Source organism: Magnolia sinica, chromosome 11 (genome assembly GCF_029962835.1).
Source record: "Magnolia sinica isolate HGM2019 chromosome 11, MsV1, whole genome shotgun sequence".
In the NCBI taxonomy this organism is placed as follows: Eukaryota; Viridiplantae; Streptophyta; class Magnoliopsida; order Magnoliales; family Magnoliaceae; genus Magnolia; species Magnolia sinica.
Window position 1 is genome coordinate 59,976,629 of NC_080583.1, and position 16,922 is coordinate 59,993,550.

At 39.6% G+C, this 16,922-nt stretch overlaps 2 long non-coding RNA genes across 3 annotated transcripts; both read right to left on the reverse strand.

The window, feature by feature from the left end:
• Positions 1-2,397: 2,397 nt before the first annotated feature.
• On the reverse strand, positions 2,398-16,347 carry LOC131219209 (uncharacterized). 2 transcript variants are annotated; one of them, XR_009158048.1, is made up of 3 exons: positions 15,863-16,347; positions 15,550-15,619; positions 2,398-2,560 (listed from the first exon to the last, which is right to left on the reverse strand). It is a non-coding gene; the product is annotated as an uncharacterized LOC131219209 (long non-coding RNA). The 2 variants fall into 2 exon arrangements; XR_009158049.1 differs by lacking the exon at positions 2,398-2,560 and adding an exon at positions 15,178-15,355.
• Positions 13,800-14,850, reverse strand: LOC131219210 (uncharacterized). The gene is made up of 2 exons (XR_009158050.1): positions 14,592-14,850; positions 13,800-14,242 (listed from the first exon to the last, which is right to left on the reverse strand). It is a non-coding gene; the product is annotated as an uncharacterized LOC131219210 (long non-coding RNA).
• Positions 16,348-16,922: the final 575 nt, after the last annotated feature.

Consider the following 16,922-nt stretch of genomic DNA (forward strand, 5'->3'; position numbering starts at 1 on the left):
AAAATTTGTCGGAAAAAAAAAAGCTTTACATTCGTTGTTTTTTGAATATATTGCACTTTGATAGTATATTCATACACATCAAAATCATAATATGAAGGTATATATGACCATTCAAATGTGTGGATTGTAAAAACTTACAGAATATCTATAAACATCAAAATCATAATATAAAGGCAGAAAAGCATATATCTAAATCTCATGTAGCTGCTCACTTGGGCAATTCGTTAGTAAAATTTCTGCAAAAAAAAACCTTACATTCGTTGTTTTTTGAATCTGTTGCACCTGATAGTATATCTATACACATCAAACTACCAAGAAAGGAGAAATGGCTATGGACTAGATCCGTAGCAATATATATGGCTCCGGTTTTTTCTATAGCATGATTGTATCCATTGCTTTTGAAGACATGGCTATAGATATGAGCCATAACTATTTGGGGGTGCACACAGGTCGGTTCGGTCCGGTTTTGGGGTGAAACCAGAACCGAACCGTTCCTAACAGTTCTGCAAATATTGGAACCAGAACCGGACAGTTAGCACCCTAGAACCAAACCGGAACCGGACCGTGAAGAACGGTTCAGTCCCGAATCAGATCCACGATTCTGGGCTTTTAAAAATCCAACCTAGTTAGCTGATTTGAAAAAAAAAAAACAAAAACAAAAACAAAAAATCAACAGAACATTACCACGTGGCATAAACCCTAGGAACGGTTAGGCGTAATTGCATAGTCATGTTACTGGTTGGCATAGTCAAGGTTGTGAAGCAGCCATGCACCTGATCTTGCCCTTTAGATCATCTATAGATATGAAACTGATGGTAAGGATAGATTGTTTGCTACTTTGATTCATATCAAGATCTCAAGAAATCTTATAACGGATGTAACTATTTTGGGTTGGTTGATGGTAATCTATCTCCAAGATCAAGAGTATAACTGTCTTAGAAATCACTTAATCTTATAGGTAATCAGATCATGGGATGTATTTAGTTTTCCCAGTTTAACAACTAAATACATCTCCTGTATGCTAGCAACTGGTGATCAAATGCTCCATTGTCCCACCCTCTTATTTTTTGCAAACAGATATTTTCAAATATAATTCTAACAACACTCCAAGCAGATGGGTTCCACCTTTTATTATGCAGACAATTCATCAAGTTGGCCCCACAATGGTTTCCAAGCTGTACAAAAAGCAATCAGATAATTGCAGACATCCAAATTCTTCCCCTGCAAATGGACGGTTAGAAGTCAGAATATAGCCCACATGTGCAACTTGGATTGTTGCATGGATCTGATATTAGTTCATCTCAGGGCCAACCAGATGAAGCATCTCAAACACTAAGAGGTGGGCCCCACGGTTCTTATGATATTTGGTTTTAAATACATCGGATCGACGGTTCGGATCCACGGTTCCTGTCACGGATCGATTCTACGGTTCGGATCAACGGTTCGGTTCGGTTTTACAGGACCCTAAACCAGAGCCGATCCGCAATCAACGGTTTTCAAAATTTAGGAACCGAAACCCGACCGTTAGCACCCTGGAACCGAACCAAACCGAACCGATCCAACGGTTCCAGTCCGGTTACATGGTTCCAACAGTTAAATGTGCACCCCTATAACTATTCTTATATAGCTACGAACTATATACGTAGCTATTTCCTTTTAAAAACCAAAAAATAAAAATCAGAATTGGTATCTACAGCACAAATCATAGTTGGAGTCCACAACCACACTTGCACCTGTCATTTCTATCACCAAGATATTTTATATAAGAGAACTAATCAGAACATTCATGGATGCAATAGTACCTTAATGTAAAAATAATAATAATAATAATAATAATAAATTTTAAAAATTTTAAAAATTAAAAAATAAAGAAAAAAAAAAAAGAACACCATAGAAAACAATGCATATATCAATGAAAATGAAAGAGAAGTAGGGAAAAGCTCCACAATTATTGCACTCTATAGGATATGCTAGTAAAGGACTCCACAATCACTTTCTTAGAGAATTCCCAGTTCTTCAAGTATTAAGTTACAACTTGCTACATTATAAAATACCAATATTCAAGGTTTTAACACAGCTTGTCTGTTCTTTCTCTGTGGAAGATGGGGACGGGGAAGGACCAAGTAGTGGTAACCAATCATGATTGCCTAAATTGCCATCTATTTTATTGTTTTCTGTTAATATCCTTCTCTTATACATAAAAATCAGATTATTTTTATAACTACTTGGGACAGGACACGACTTACAAGATCCATATGCAGACGCTCGTCAATCAGGGTATTTGCAAATAACTTGCTTCATCAAAGGGAAACAATCACAGTTAGAAAGCTTAGTACAAGTATTATAAGAAGCAAAACCGACTCAAATGAAATTAAAAAAAAAAAAAATTTTAAAAAAAATGTATTTAGGAAGAGATACGTCTTATAAGCGAATTGGATACGTACGTGCATTTTATAGCTTTGTGATTTCATCAACTCTCTCAGCCACCGAAGAAGTGTCTAAAAGAAGAAGACGAAATCAGGGTGAATTTTCTCAATTTCTTCCTCCCACCACTTATAATCTGACAAGGACTTTGAAAGGACATCAGATCTGGCTTTATTCAAATTTAAACAAAATTTGAAACCATTAATGCCATAAAAAAAAATAAAAAAAAAATAATAATAATAATAATAATTGGAAAGCTAGAAACATGCATGGGAAAATAATGTTAATATTGTATTAAATTTCAGCTAGTCAGCATTCAAACGGCTCAAAATTACCAAGATGATTAGAAATCGCAATGTTCAAATACAACCCAAAAAGAGACATATTCATCAAAGCATCGTGTACCAAGTCAACTTGTTGGGACATCAAAAATGATCAAGGAAAGAGAAGGGCATGGAAAGATAGAGAGAAAGAAAGAGATAACACAAGTTGCGCAGGACTTGAGTTGCGCAGAACATAAGTTGCGCGCCTTCGCGCAACTCGTCCTAATTGAGCGAGTCTGCGTAACTCATCCGAGTTGCGCTAGGATGCGCAAGTTTCGTCAAAAGGACTAACGATGCGAAGTGGAGTCCATGGCACAAGAATCGAGGGCTCACATGTGCGGAAGCCTATAAATACCCCCTCACCCTCTCATTTGAGGGATTGGATGTTCAGGAGATCAGTCTCTCTGACAGGTATTAGGGGCGGAGAGAAGGGATGAAGGGAGACCGCGCAACTCTGGTTTGAGTTGCGCAGGTTATCTTTGGAGGAGTTACCATGCTGAATTTTCTGGAAGACGATCGAGCTATTTTGATATTTCTAAGAGAACCCAGCAGGGGAAACCCGCACAACTCGTCTCCCTTGGAGATTTGATAAATATGCGCCGGAATGCTGTCGAAATTTACATTTTGATTATACTTGATTTCATGTATTTTTGTCTTTGTTAAGAGACTCTGTCTTGGAAGCAGAGGATTCAAGAGGATGTAATGAACTCAGAATAAATGAAATTGATAAACATCTCCTTTGTTCTATCCTTATCAATGTTAAATAAGAGATTCTCCAAAATCAAATGCATTTCGTTTCTAGTCGAAACAAAATGGCGACTCTGCTAGGGACCTTTTCTCTTATTTAATATCGATTTAAAGATAACTTAGGAGATATTCATCACTATAAGACACCAAAATGGCGACTCTCAGACGGAACATCCTCCCTTTCATCTCTAAGATAGAATTCATTCATGAATAAGAACTAGCTGAAATTACACATGATCTCTGACAGGGCGTACACGTTCAAATTATAATAGAAGAATGGGTGATCATTATCCTCCTGAACGAACGGGTAAAGCTGTGATGATCACATTACGTTCGGGAAAAAGGGTAAAGAGTCCCTCTAGACAGAACGCAGAGGTAATAAGGAAAGAGATACACGAAGAGGTCCGCGATGGTATTAGAGAAAAAGGGAAAGATAAGGTGGAAGGGGTGGCCTACGATGTGGTTAGTCATTTAAAAGGCATACCAACTCGGCTAAGCGTATATGATGCGTTGCGATTGTCAGAAGATTCTAGAAACAGTCTAATATAGGCCCTATCAGATAATAATGTCATGAGAGCATTGCTTACAAAGATGGCACACGACGAACGAAACAATTGTATGCCGATCGTTTCTTTCTCAGATGAGGACTTAATCTGTGGTGAAGATCATAATAGACCGATGATGGTTGAAGGCTATATTGGCAGTAAACAAATAAAACGGATAATGTTAGATAATGGGTCTGCAGTGAATTTGTTGTCATTGATGATGTTGAGTGAACTCGGATACCGCCACTCTCATCTGCGTCCCAGTGGGATGATGATACAGGGGTTCAACCAAGATGGACAAAGAACGCTCGGCAAGATCACATTAACATTGGAAATCGGAGAACTGATAACGGATGTTGTTTGTCATGTTATTGATGCAATAACAACATATAATCTCCTTTTAGGAAGACCCTAGATGCATCAATATGGCATCATGCCGTCAACCCTTCACCAATGTTTCAAGTATTGTAAAGACGGCATCCAGTGTAAAGTGATGGCTGATGCAAAGCCATATACAGAGGCAGAATCTTTCTTCGCTGATGCCGGTTATTACAACGAATTCGCCATAGGAGATAATGAGAGAAGCAATAACAATGAAATGATGAAAGATAGCACTATCATAGCACAAGATAGAATTGCAAAGATAGCGGTGTCAGAGAAAGAGAAGGTGAAACAAAAATTCTTTTTTGTACCGAAACATTTGAGACGGCCAGGACAGTCGCCGATGACATTGTTGTCCCCTGAGCAGTTAGAAATTTTATAAGCAAATTATACGATGCCTCTGCTGCAAGCCGAAAGGAAGAAACCATTCTCAGTTGTGCCTAAAAGGTTACATGTTGAGGCCAATAATAAGAACCCTAAACCTATCGACTTCTACGTAGTGTCAGAGGGGGAGATAGAGATACAGAGAGATAATAAGATGAAATCTGCAAAGTTGACACCCGAAGATTTGGAAAGGTATAGCTCTGCTAGCAGAAGAATAATGAAGAATATGGGCTTCAATTGTAAGGAGCCAGTTGGTTTGAACAGTGGAAAAGGCATTTTAATCCCGGTTGGGATTGATGAGAAAAAACAGGAAAGATTTCGCGGGTTGGGAGGGGAATCCTCAGTAAACACAATCACGGTAGGGGCGACAAAAGAAGAGGAAATTGAAATGATTAAACATATTGAAGTAGCTCCGAAGTAGATAGAAGATGGGAGGGCAACCGAAGATTGATAGCTTGCGAGAAATAAACATAGGGACGGAAGAAGAACCTCGGAACATATCATAAGCGCTGGTCTTTCTGAACAGGAGGCTAATCGATATATGAGACTTTTAAAAGAGAATAAAGATGTATTTGCCTGGACATATGCTGAAATGTCGGGCCTGGAACCATCAGTAGCAGTGCATCGGTTAAATATTTCTAAAGACAAGAGGCCAGTTAAGCAAGCGCAACGGAGATTCCATCCGGAGCTGGTTCCTCTAATTGAAGAAGAAGTGAGCAAACTCATCAAAATTGGGTTCATCAGGGAAGTCAAATATCTTAAGTGGATATCGAATATTGTCCCAGTGAAAAAGAAGAGTGGACAAATCAGAGTATGCATCGACTTCAGGGACTTGAATGAAGCATGTCCCAAGGATGACTTCCCACTGCCGATTACAGAGCTATTAATCGATAATACAACAAAATATGTTGTCATGTCCTTTATGGATGGCTATTCAGGAGATAATCAAATAAGAATGGCTCCGAGGATGAGGAAGCTATAGCATTTAGAACCTCGCTGGGGATTTACTGTTACAAAGTCATGCCATTTGGCGTCAAAAATGCTGGTGCAACATATCAAAGAGCGATGCAAAGCATATTCCAAGATTTGATGCACAAACATGGTGAATGTTATGTTGATGATTTGGTAGTTCGATCAAATGATCACGAAGAACATTGCGAACATCTGATTTCGGTATTCCGCCCTCTCAGAAAGAAGCAACTGAAGATGAATCCGTCTAAATGTGCATTCGGCGTTTCGTCAGGGAAGTTTCTCGATTTTGTCGTTAGACATCGAGGGATTGAAATTGATCCTGCCACCCCCAAAAACACTGAAAGAATTAAAAAGTTTACAAGGAAACTTGGCATATATTCGCCGTTTCATTTCAAAACTTGCAGGAAGGTGTCAACCGTTTTCTCATCTAATGAAGAAATGAGTAGAATTTGCGTGGGACCAGTCATGTCAAAACGCATTTGATTCAATCAAAGAGTTGTTGAAACATCCCCCAGTGTTGGCAGTACCTGTGAAAGGTAAACCCCTTATTCTCTATATTTCTGCATCAGAAAATTCATTAGGGGCTTTGCTAGCACAAATGAACGAGCAAGGGAAGGAAATCGCGCTGTATTATCTGAGCAGAACTTTAGTGGGAGCCGAGTGCAATTATATGCCTATCGAGAAGGTGTGTCTAGCCCTAATCTTTGCAGTACAGAAATTAAGACATTATTGCCTTTCCCACGATATAATTTTGATTTCGCGAACAGATCCACTGAAGTTATTAATGACAAGGCCGATGCTATTAGGAAGATTGGCCAAATGGATGCTTCTATTGTCAGAATATGCAATCACATATGAACCGGCAAGAGCAATAAAAGGACAAGCACTGGCAGATTTCTTAGTAGCCCATCCCGTGTCGAATAGCGAAACAATAAACGATGATTTTCCAAACGAACAGGTGATGATGATAGAACTATGTGGCCCGTGGCAGATGTATTTTGATAGTGCTTCTAGAACTTCTGGAACCGGTGCTAAGGTAATATTTATTAGTCCACAAGGCAATTTATTGCCATATTCTTTCACATTAGGTGCAACATGCACTAATAATGAGGTTGAGTATCAGGCCCTCATTATAGGGTTGGAAATAGCCCAGGAAATGAAGATAAGGGCATTGCGAATTTTCGGTGATTCTAAGCTGGATAAACCAACTTACGACAGAATTTAAAGTAAGAAAGCAAGAACTACTCTCGTATTATCGTCGTGTACAAGAACTTATGGAGCAATTTCAGGATGTTGAAGTCAAACATATACCCAGATCAGAAAATGCAAGGGCAGATGCTTTGGCCAGTCTAGCAGCAGCCTTAGCTTGTTCTAATCGCAGCCCTCTACAAATAACGATCGAAGAAAGAAGGTTCTTACCACTTACTGATGATGCCGAGATCGCTGAGGTGTTGCCCGTATCACGTTTAGAGATCACAATTGATGATTGGCGCCAGCCTTTTGTGGATTATCTTAAGTATGATATCCTACCGAAGGATCCCGCACAAAAGATGTAGATAAGGCAAAGAGCGAAGAAATTCATTATGTGTAATGAGGAACTTTATAAGAAGTCCTACAATGAGGTGCTATTACGATGTTTGGATACAAAGGAGACAAATCAAATATTGGGTGAAGCACAATAGGAGAATGTGGAGCTCATCAGGCTGGGAGAAATTTGTTTCATCGAATACGTCGAATGGGGTATTACTAGCCAACGATGTTCAAGGATGCAATTGATTATGCATGACGATGTCATGAATACCAAATACATGGTGATATAATACGTGTACCTCCTGAAGATTTGCATCAATCAGTGACTTCTTGGCCATCTGCAGTCTGGGGACTTGATGTTATTGGACCCATAAATCCATCGTCATCCAGAGGGAAACAGTATATCTTGGCAGCAACGGATTACTTTTCCAAGTGGACTGAAGCTATTGCGTTGAGAAGTGTTAAAGAGAGAGACGTCGTGAATTTCATACGACATACAATAATATACCGCTACAGTATTCCAAAAAAGATTGTCACTGATAATGGGACGCCATTTAAGAATAAGGGAATGGAAAGATTATGCCGGAAATATGATATTCGGCATTCGTTCTCAACACCCTACTATCCACCAGCTAATGGATTAGCTGAAGCTTTTAACAAAACAATTGTGAAAATATTGAAGAAAACTGTTGCAGGGAATAAATGTGATTAGGACGAGAAGTTGCAAGAAACTTTGTGGCCTTATAGAACTACTCATTGTATTGCCACGAAAGCGATACCATACTCTCTAGTCTACGGGGTTGAAGCCATTATCTCTATAGAGATGCAAGTTGCCTCGCTCAGGGTAGCAGTACATCAGTCGATGACGGATGATGAGAACGCTAAGATCAGATTGGTTGAATTAGATCTGATGGATGAAAAGCGGTTAGCAGTTCAACAGCGATTACAGCTGTATCAAGCAAGAATTTCTGCCGCTTTTGATAAAAGGGTTAAACATCGTTCTTTCAAAAAGGGTGATATAATATTAATGTTAAAAAGACCGATAGTGGTCACTCACAAGACAGGAGGCAAATTTAACCCCAAATGGGATGGCCCGTATATAATATCTGAAGTGTATTCTAATGGGGAATATCGGGTAGTGGATCAAGACAAACGGGGTATAAGTATACCAGTGAACACCCGTTTCCTAAAGATATACCGTCCATGAGTATGCATACAGTTTTGATTCAGAAGATTTGCGGAATTCTTCTCAATCAAAAGGGGGCAAACAAGAGTACAATAAAGATGGATCTCTATATTCCTTTTCAGTGTTGTATTATCTTTCTTTGAGTATTAATGAAATGCAGATTTTCGAGGTGGATTTTTGAAAAGTATCAAAAGCATCAGCCATCCCGTCAAATGAAAAGCGCCAAATATATGTGTGTGTGTGTGTGTTGCCAATCGCCAAAATGCCAATGATAACGTCGATAATTATCGCCGATGGTCAGCGCCAATGAATTATCACAAGAATAGGTCGTTGGACGAAAAAGCTAAATGCAAAGATTACAACGAACCATAGTAGCAATGATGATCTGCCACATATGATAGCAAGAAAAGCGTTGCTATAAAATTGAATTATACGACCGAGTCAAGATCAAGCAGTGATGATAAGTGCCAAAAGTCGATGGATATCGATATAATCGCCAAAATAAGCCTATCTTATCAAAATTGTTATCATCATCAAGCTGATATTATCTCAATAATAATATGAATATTGGCAAAACACTATCAGCAATGATGAAATATTAATTATTGATTTATATAGCTAACCACATGTAAAGTCGATGGCAGCGATAGCAGCAAGCCTTATGCAATCAACCATGTAGAAGACCTATCATTGTCAGCAACATATAGCTAACCAAATGTAAAGTCCATTGCTGCCCCTAAAAAGCCCATAAAGAGCTTCATATGCACCTATGCGGGCAATTGACGAAGCAGTCATGTAAGACCCACGCCGTCTGTATGATTTCATGCAGCGTCATACGGATGGCCGGAGAGCGCCCCTTATGAATGGGTTTGACCCTGCAGGCGAACGAAAAGTGAGATTCCGAAGCAGGATGACTTCCTAGATCCCTGGTTAGATTTCAGTAGTAACGCATGGGGGCGAGTCTCTGAAGCAGGAGACTCTCCATTGATGGACTGGCAACCTTAGATTTGGTACCCCAACGGTAGCCTTACGTGCCCCACAAACTCTAGAGAGTTACTTTGGCCAACCTGGTGCGTAAATCCTATCAAGTTCGCAACCCTGATAGCTTCACTGGGCCCCTCTGATGGTTCACGGTTTGTGAACTCTCCGGCCGCGATAAGCCCCGTGAACTCTAGAGAGTTACAGCGGCCATTCGTGTAAGACCAACTCCAACTACTTACGAGTTTAAACTGTAGTTGCTCCAACTACTTATGAGCCTAAATTGTGTGTGCAACTAACTGGAATTGAAAACTTAGTCTTACCCATTTTGGATATCATTTAGGCAATGTTATTTTAACCATTATGATAACTTATTGCTCAAGTTCAAAATGATGCAATGATAAGATAAATATATGTCGCATGAAGATATGACATTAAAATAGATAAGCTTTATATAAGATATAAAAAAGAGAGTCATATTTCCTGTTCAAAATGTACTCCTATTAAACTTAACCGAATGTATTTACTATTGTTCTATTCCAAAGAGGATAAGCTTTCGATGATAATATGCTTGTTCTTTCGAAGAGAACGACGGTGCCTGTCTGTCTTTTATCTTCTCGACGCCTCAGGAATAATCTCTTTCACAACTTGCAAAGGAGGAGGAGGGTGAAATGGCGTAGAATTATCATCTTCTTCTGAAAACTTTTGGGATTCATGGGCACTTTGCAGCGATATTCCAAAAGCTATCCAACCTTCAAGAGTATCAACCAATAGTGCTTCGTGAGAAGTGTGTTCTGAAGAAATCGTTGCACAGAATTGACCAGAACAGGGGGAATGGTCAGTTTCTTTGTAAAAACCAATGTCTTGGTCTTCTTGATAACTCCCTAGTCGAGGCAGAGGAATGAATATGGCATGGTCAGTTGAATAATATCTACGCACCAAATAGTACTGGTGGACCCACCAACGCATCCAAGAATAGGAAGAGTGAACTGGGTATCTTGGCCCGAGAGTATAAAGTGAGATCCAGTGTTAACACTCAAAAGTTGCCTCCATATCAAAGCTCAATTATACGGTCTGATGCCACAGTTCCTCATAGATCTGGTAACAATGTCACAAGTCACCAACATGGTTTGGTCAAACCCAAACTGACAAGTAAACCTGCTTGGATAATAAGGTTCACGCCAAAACATGTTGCCTTCTCTTAAGGGAAGAGTACTTGATCTGATAGAAACAAGGAATGATTGCTCACCATGAGAGATGGAGTCATTATCAATAGCTTCTATGCCTTCTGGATGAATAGTGAAAGGAAAATTATGAAAGTCAACAGGATCACCATCTTCTATTTTACGAGTGATCCAACCATTTGATTTTTCAACCATCTTCCTCAGTCGGTAATGTTGGGGAGGGAGCCAATGAGGATCTTAATATGCTTTTGGTGCGTCATCAAAAGTCTAAGGGAAGCATATTCCTAGCCAACCCACAAAGAAATGCCAAGGAGCGCAGATCAGGAAGGGTTGGAGTGATGAATCTATGGGCCCGGAAATTATATCACCAAAAGCACGATATAAGGAACAAAGAACTGAAGAAGCTAATGAATACTTTTGACCCTCAGCCATAGCGCCGGCAACTACGAAAAGGGATGGTCTGATGACTTGTTCTGAACCGGGGAATATTACCAAACCTAACCAATAAGCTAGGAAGGCAGCTAATTCACAAGAGTGACTGTATTCGGCAGTGCTTGTAATACCCTCACAAATGGTTTTAAGATTCTGATGGTTATAGCCTGCAAAACTGTTAAGGTAAAAAAATAATAAGGTTATCTTGGAAGAAAAATGAAGGTTTAAAGAGAAAAAAATTAAGAAGAGAAAAGTGTACCGTAATTTGCGAGAGAAATGGGCCAACCATTCAAGAGGAGTGATACGTTCAAGATGGGGAAAATTAACCAATTCATTGAAAAGTTCCATAGTAGTTTTCGAAATCTTGGATTTATTGTTTTCTGCAGAAGCACGGGACAATTCTTCATTTGGAGGGATATAAATGTCAAGGATATTGCCCATGATAGGAAAGACCTGCTGTACAAAAAAGGTCCAATAAAGTGATGCTCATCTCACCTAGAGGAAGATGGAATGAGTTGGTTATGGGGGACCAAAAGTTAAGAAAGCCTCTGAAGATAGCTGTGTTTCCATAAAAATGCTTTGATGTAGCTATGATAGCATCATAAAGATTAACTCATTCCAGAATGACCGCATGTTTTCGAGCAACAGCACGGGCCCAGGCGCTATAGAAGTCTTGAGGAGATAGGAGACCCTCGACTATGAAATCATCTGTCCTCCAAGGGGTACGATTGATAAAGAAATGTTGACGAGCAGTCTCGAAGAAATGAGTTGGAAAAGGTTGATGAGAATCATGGCAAGGTTGTAGAAATTGCATTTTGTATACCATGCCAGCTTTCTGATGCGAATCCTTTCCTTCTATCCGGCCTTCTAAGATTCAGGGTTCTCTCACGATCCAATTATCTATGAAGACAAGGCGACTTTGGTGAGTAGAAGGTTCGCTATGAGGGATTGACCAATGCCTTCGAAGATTCATGGGATAAGAGATAATTTTATCCAAGTAGGGGTGGTGAAATTCCAGTAGTTTTTCATTAATCTCCACACATGTCCAAATATAACGAGGCAATTGTTCGCATACGGAAGGAATCAAAGGATTCCCTTTTCTTGAGGTTGAAGTCTTTGAAGGATTCATGGTGATAAGGGAAAGAAGAGTTAAAGAAATTTCGGCAGAGTTTCGAGACAAAGATTTATCGCACCAAGGGTGAATGAGTTGCGCGGGAGACTTGTGCACAACAGTAGCGCGGATAGTCTACGCGCAAAGAGGGTCTAGTTTGAAGATGGAATTTTGGAGTGATGAACAATTGAATGGACTAGTATTTATAGTCTTAAGGCAGCGTCAAAAAGTTGCGTGGACGAGAAAGTTGCGCGGGTGAACGAGTTGCGTGGAGCCGCGCAAGTCAAATTCACAATAACAGAGTTTGATCCTTCAAATTGATTCAGAAAATCAAATTTTGGATCAAAGGGGCATCTATTGGGACATCAAAAATGATTAAGAAAAGAGAAAGGCATGGAAAGATAGAGAGAGAAAGAGATAACACAAGGTGCACAAGACCTGAGTTGCGCATGACTTGAGTTGCGTGGAACATAAGTTGCACGCCTTCGCGCAACTCGTCCTAATTCCGCGAGTCCACGCAACTCATCCAAGTTGCGCTAGGATGCGCAAGTTTCGTCGAAGAGACTAACGATGCAAAGTGGGGTCCATGACACAAAAATCGAGGGCTCACACGTGTGAATGCCTATAAATACCCCCTCACCCTCTCATTTGAGGGATTGGATGTTCAGGAGATCAGACTCTCTGACAGGTATTAGGGGCGGAGAGAAGGGAAGAGTCCGCGCAGCTCACTGACCGCACAACTCTGGTATGAGTTGCACAGGTTATCTTTTAAGGGGTTACCATGCTGAATTTTCTAGAAGACGATCAAGCTATTTTGATATTTCTAAGGGATCCCAGCAGGAAAAACCCACACAACTCGTCTCCCTTGGAGATTTGATAAATATGAGCCGAAATGCTGTCGAAATTTACATTTTGATTATACTTGATTTCATGTATTTTTGTCTGCGTTAAGAGACTCTGTCTTGGAATCAGAGGATTCAAGAGGATGTAATGAACTCAGAATAAATGAAATTGATAAACATCTCCTTTGTTATATCCTTATCAATGTTAAATAAGAGATTCTCCCAAATCAAATGTATTTCGTTTTTAGTCGAAACACAACCACTGATCTTTCGGGAGTGTTATAGAACCTTGTATGTCTCCTACATGAAAAAGAAAAAGTAGAAGAAAAAAAAAATGCTCAGAAAAAGCTCATTGACAAAGACTTCCAAGAACAAATGACAGCAATCCAGTCTTCATTTACAAATTAATATGGTTTGCCAATATAGTATTAATAATAATAATAATAAAAGCATCTCTAGCTACATAAATGTTTCAAAGCACCAATCTGTAACATATGTCCATCTTTTATTTTGTTGGAGGTATGAATTGTCTTAATATTAATAAAATGAAAGGCATAAGAAGATAGTAGAACAAGGCCGGAAGATGGTGGGTGTGCTATTGCAGATATAACTACATAGACATGCCAAACATCATCTCACTTGTGGTATGCATTTCCCTTCAAAAATTTTACTTTTGGAGATGACCATGCTAAAGCAAATGCAATAGTGCACTTTCCATGAGGCTCTACCCAGGCTCTAACCATATTAAAAACTCACACCCCAGATTAAGGCTCAGATTTGATTTCAATGTATGACAAACATTTCTCATTTTGATAATTAAAATGAAAAGTAGAGAGTAGTTGTACAAATGGAAAGCAACTAATCATGAAACACCAATAGCCAAAGTGAATTTTATCACTGTCCAGTCAAATCCAAATGATGAGAGACAGGCCCCATTCCATCACAACATATCTCGAAAAGTCAGAACAAATGGATCCACTTCCCATTGTCCTCTTGCTAAGGTTGTGATTGTGTGCGTGAAAAGATCCACATACATCAAACTTCCACTACAGGTGTTTCTCAATGGATCATTCCCTGTATAAACGGTGAAAAAAGGAACCATCACAAACTTAACAGCAGCCATCTCATTCGATTCTACTGCATTTTGAAATTGCACTGATGGTAGAGTCTAGATGCTTGATATTCTATTTTGAAAATGGATAACTGATTAAGGGCATAAATCAGGCAGAAAAGATTCTAAGGTAAATGTGATATTGTATAGTTGCCCATGCATTTACATGGGCCCTGCCATGGGTGGGAAAATACACTTATGCAATTAGCCCATTCATAATGGCTTATGCATCGCTGGATCTTAAGATAAATCCCATCCTGGATAGAGTAGCTCCATGCAAAATCACAAGAGTTGACTGAAACTCGTTGCCTCATACCCTATTTTGAACAGGTACAGTTGACAAAGGGTATCAATCGGGCATATGAAATTGTAAAATTGTCCATGCAGCAATGTGAGCCCATCATGGATAGGAAAAGGCAGAGTGCCTCAAGTAACAAGTACCAGAGTTAGCTTCCTTTCCCAGCTATTCTCTGCATCCGTCATTTATTTCATATAGAAACATTCTCAGGGTATTTGAGGTCCAAGAGAGCTGCCTGTGTCTTACTAATTAACCAAAATGACAAAAAATACAGCATAAAACGCGAAATCAACACCACCATAATAGCATTGCCACAGCTATTTGGAGTCAGCTTTACTAATCCTGTTTTGCCAATCATTCCTATCTAAGACTCCATCCTAGAATCATCTACAAGTACTTATCTTTAAAATTTAAAATTTAAAATTTTAAAAAATAAAATAAAATAAAATAAATAAATAAAAAAATCATCTATAACTACTTGCAGTTGGGGCCTAGCATGGTGTGTTATGGCATCCAAACCATCCAGCTGGGTCAAGAGATCATGAAAATGGGACGTGTAACAAGTTCATCCAATCATCAATGGGGCCACCATGTGGTTTTGGAGATTGTGTGGTTTTGGAGGTTGTGTGGTAATCCAATCATCAACAGGGTCACCATGTGGTTTCGAGCTACTACTGTGGATTCTATTAAAAGAAAATATAGAAAAATGAGAACTTCTCATTTTGAAAGAGGATTTCATATGGTGGAGATGACGACCAAAAGAGCATTGTTTCAACTTCCATGCATGAAATCCCAACTGATGAGAGAACTTTAAAGAATGTAATACCAGTGGAGGAAATTTGCTTTTAGAATTTCATAAAAAGCCTCATGGGCATTCTCAATCCCACCGGAAGTTGGCATTCCGTTTCTACCAAAATAATGCATTAAAAATCACCACACATTGTGGCATCATCACAAGACCCTTCCCAAGTTCAAATCAGTAGTTACAAATATTTACTTAAAAAGATGGCAGCATGAAAATAAAGAAAGATCAAGGCAAAAGAACCAAAAGTTAAAATAAACTGTCAGAATAAAAAGACAACAATTAAATAAACTACCTACCTGAGAAGACCATCCACATGTAAGCCTCGGACAGAGCAAGATCAAAGAACTCACCAAAATAATGATGGCCCTGAACAAGGCAAAGAGAAAAACATGTATGTTTTTGTTAATCAGAGATGCTGCAGCTAAAGAAACCAAAATCTTGATGGCCCTGAACACGGCAAAGAAAATGGGTACGATTATGAAAAGCAAAAGCATGCTTTAGTTTGTAATACGAAAATATCTTAGAGGACACTGATGGGCATTTCAGCCAGAGAAACATATCTTTAGGAAGTTAGGTATCAGAATATATGCATTCATGTGTGATTCACACCTACTATTCTGTCCCCATTACAAAGCACGAGCGACCACGACCTAATTGACCTATTGCCCCTCCTTGAGGCCACTCTGCAAGTCTCATACCACACAGACATTTTGTCAAACAGCTGCTGGGAATGAAGAACGAAAAGAGTACAGAGTTGGGTGGGATATTACTCATAGTCCAAGCTCTCGATGGGGCAAACGTTGGCGCCGGTTGGTGGAGGTGGCGGCTCTGGTGGAGTACAGAGGTTGCAGCTATGGATTACACGGGCGGTGGCTGCGAACGAAGGCTGCGGTCATAGGGATTCCGGCTAGTGGAAGAGCAGGGGTGGTGACGATGGTTGGATGAAAGAGGTTTAAAAAACCCTAGCACAGGATCTGCTCGCAGATCAGCGTCTTCGTCGGCGCATGGGGGTTTCGAAAACCCTTTCTTGACGACGAGATTGCAGCGAAAGTGGGTTTTGAAAACCCTAGCAAGAGAGAGAGAGAGGGAGGTAAACAGAGAGACAGGAAATGGGGACGAGAGAGAGAGAGAGAGAGGAATCGGAGGCGTGAAGAGAGGGAAACAGAGGGATGAGCCAGCGGACGTAGGGTTTGCTTTTAAAATTTTTGTGAAGAAAGAGAGCGGGTTTTCAACAGTAAGAGTTTCATCCCTACTTCTCAGGGCTATTTGAATTTCCAAACCAATTGGTAAATACAAGGGAAATGAGTAATGATTACTCTTACATCTGTTTGAAAACTCATAGCTATTTCTGCTTGCAAACCGGTCGACTGGTTTAAATTTGTGAGCCCCATCGTGATATATATGATGTATCTGTGCCGTCCATCCGTCCTAGTGTAATATTTTGAGGCATGAGCCAAAAACTAGGGCGATCCAACACTCAAGTGACCCACACCAAAGAAAACAGTAGCCTCAAAAAGTTTTTAAAAATAGTTAATCGATTTCCTAAATCCCATGGTGTGGCCCACTTGAGATTCAGATCTTCCTCATCTTTTTGAATGGTGCCCTAATTTCAGTTGGGATAATGAATAAATGGCGTGGATAAGCCACATATATCACCATAGGCCCACAT